A 3,579-nucleotide genomic window follows, 5' to 3' on the forward strand; every position below is an offset into this window, starting at 1 on the left:
GCCTCCTGATGGGCTTGGGCTTCCTGTGTTCTCTTGTCTGAACACCCAACTCAAGTCTATCAATAATAACTCATACCACTAAAGGGTTATTATTGAACTACCGCACTAATCCCATATTACAATATGGGCTCCTTCTTATTGTGAGTGCATTAATCTCCCTATGTTTAAGATATCATATGTCCGTCAATTAATTGAATTACTGACAACTCAATTAATTAACTTCTGTATCCAAGAGTAGTATTACTCAACTTTATTATCATGCGGACTAAGTCCACCTGTAGGCTTTATATGATAATCCTTATAAGCTCCTTAAGGGGACATCATCAGCCTAAATAATTAGGATACAGATTTCTTCTATAATCAACAACACACTATATATATAACATTATCTCTTAACTCATTGGGTCTTTTGATTTAACGAATAAATCTCACCCTTTGATGAATTAAAAAAAATAAATACTAAGTATATGTGCTTGTTATTATATAGGGATTAAGAGCATGCACATCTATAATAACAGAGGTCTAGTTCGATTATATAGTCAGTATAAATCGAACGACCTCAAACGGTCCTACTCAATACACACAAAGTGTACTAGTGTAATTTTAAAGTCAAGATAAACTAATACCAATTACACTATAACCGTTCCAATGGTTTGTCCTAGTCCATCTTGATTGTGAGCTACTATTTATAATTTATAAGGAACTGATAACATGATCTTCTGTGTGGCACCACACACTATGTTATCTACAATATAAATTAAGTGGACAACTGCATTAGCATATATCAGAATATAAATGTAAATATTTGATCAAAGTGATTCTCATTTCAATTATTTCAAAATAGATGTTTATAAAAAAAAGCTAGGTTTATAGTATACATCCCAATATTTCTTGCCCAGCTTCACTCACCATGACTTCTTGCCCAGTTTTACTTACCAGCTCTTCCTTGCCCAGCCTCCAACTAGGACTTCTTTTGCCTAGCCTCCAGCTAGGACTTCTCCTGCCTAGCCTCCAACTAGGACTTCACCTTATCTGGTTCAACAGATTAGGATTTTCTTGTCTAGTCCAACTGACTAAACTTCTCGCTAGTCTTCTGGTCAAACTAACCTGATTAGTCTTCATTCAAATCTAAATACTAGGTCCTATATGGATCAACCCTTGATCAAACTGACCAGACCTAAGTATATTGTCAAACATCAAAACCCTGGAGGTAGACTGGTGCTCCTTGCACCAACAATCTCTCCTTTTTTGATGTTTAATAATTTTTTAAGTTAAATCAGGTCAAGGTTTTATTAATCTGGGAGAAATCTAGATTGTTGTCAAACATCAAAACCTTGGAGGTAGACTGGTGCTCCTTGCACCAACAATCTCTCCTTTTTTATGTTTAATAATTTCTTAAGTTAAATCAGGTCAAGGTCTTATTAATCTGGGAGAAATCTAGATTGTTAACTTAAGTACCCTTCTCCCCCTTTTCATATATTAAAAAAAATTTATTTTGTACCAACAATGAATGTATTTCTTATGGTCACAACTTAGTTTAAATTATTCTTGAAAGACCATAGTAGATTTCAAAAATAATTTTAAAATAATTTTTCAACAAGAAGTTTTCAAAAGAGTTTTCAACTCAATTATTTTCAAAAAATTTTCAAAGTAGTTTTGATAGTGTTTGCCAAAAGAATTTTTTTAAAAAATTTTAAACTAAGTTTTAAAAATGTGTTTTTGAGATATAAAGTAAATAATTTCTTGAATAACTATTTAGTACTCTTTCAATCTGGATCTTCACCTTAACCTGACACATCCTTAGGGCTCTTTGTTAACCACAAAGCAATCACCCTATTTGTCTTAGGGTTTGACCCAAATTAAAAGAATAATTTTAAAATAATTTTGAATAAGCATTTGAAATGGTTTTCAAAGATTTTTTCAACTATTTTCAAAGATTTATAAAATATACTTTTGAAATTGTTTTGATCTATTGATTTGGACATCCCCCTTAATCTGGCACTTCCTTAGGTTTCTTGTTAATTACAAAGCAAACTCCCTATATGTCTAAGAGGTTAATCCAAGTCAACAGAATAAGTAACTTATGATTTTTCAATTTTTTTCAAAATATAATTTTTAATTGAGCTTTTAATTTAAACTTTCTCCTAAATCTGACACTTTCTTAGGGTTCTTTGTTGACCAAAAAACAATCTCTCTATGTGTCTTTAGATTGAAATACATAGACCTTAGACCTGGGCTCTTCATTCGCATAACACCTATCCATCCTATAATCTCATATTCCTTTTAATTCTCACCCGAGTCAGACTTCTCTGACTTATATAAGTAAAGAAAGTTGGGGATGACCTTCTCTGTAGGCCCTTGGTCGCTCCTCTTCATTGGCTCACCCCAAAGCATCTTCTTCTCTTTCTCTTTAGTTCCAAGTCAAAAGAATAATTTTAAAATATTTTTTAAAGCATTGAGTTTTCAATAAAATATTATCAAAATAGGTTTTTCAAGTAATTTTTAAAAGGTCTTTTGAACATAAGATCTTTCAAGAATATCCTCTCCTTCAACTAGACACTTTCTTAGGACATCCTTGTTAACCATAAGGATTTTCTACTTATGTGTCATGGTTCTAGACCTAGTGTTGACTTAAAAGTTCTGTGTCTACGTGTTGATCAACAAATTTTCAAATATATAGTATTTTGAAAACTATAATATAATTACACACAACAAATATAAATTTCAAGTAATTATCAAATGTTTAAAAATAGTTTTTTAAAAAATAGTTATAATAATTTTTAAAAATATTTTCAAAACTTTGTGATTCAATAGTCCTTATCATCTCACCTATTCTAAGTGCCTCTATACATGACATACACCGATTTTCTTATGGGTTTTGTGAGATATTTTTTTAATTTTATCTTTATTTGTAAGATACTAGAAATTTTATGGTTAGGATTAACCAATTAAAGGCTGAGTTTTAATTGGGTCAAATTAAGTGGATTGAAGCCCAAATTAGCCAAGCCCATTTAGGTTAATGGGTCGAATCTAGAATTAGGTTAAAATGAACTGAACTAAATGAGTCAGTTTTGAACCCAAATGGAACTAACTTGGTTTGGTTCGTGATGGAAGAAGTTGTGATAAAACGGATGTGATGAGAAAATTCGCCTTGTGAAGATGAATCGAACAAAACTGGTTTGGGTCAAATCGGAGTTCATTTGATTAGTGAACCAAGCAAACTAAAATAAACCCTAGGTTACAAGCTGGTTCAACCAATTTACTACGCTGATTAGCCTAAACCTTAATCCCGATTTAGGTTACTGTTACTCTCTTTAAAACGGTGAAATCGCGATTCCCCTGTTTTGATTCTTTGTTGCGCCACGTCTCCTCCCCCATGTCGCGATCCCCCTCTGCACGACGTCACCGCCGTAACATCCTCCTTGAAGAGGGACACTCCCTCATCCGGTGCACTAGCCGCACCCGCCGCCTCCATTGTGGCATCCCCTTCTCCTTCCCTTTCTCCGTCGCCGCCCGCGTACCTTGAAGTAGAGCCGCCCACCACACTGTCGTCGCCGCCCCCTATAGACCAGCGCCATC

Source organism: Curcuma longa, chromosome 8 (genome assembly GCF_044706935.1).
Source record: "Curcuma longa cultivar G26 ecotype Majalengka, Jawa Barat chromosome 8, ITB_CL_G26_1.1, whole genome shotgun sequence".
NCBI classification, from domain to species: Eukaryota; Viridiplantae; Streptophyta; class Magnoliopsida; order Zingiberales; family Zingiberaceae; genus Curcuma; species Curcuma longa.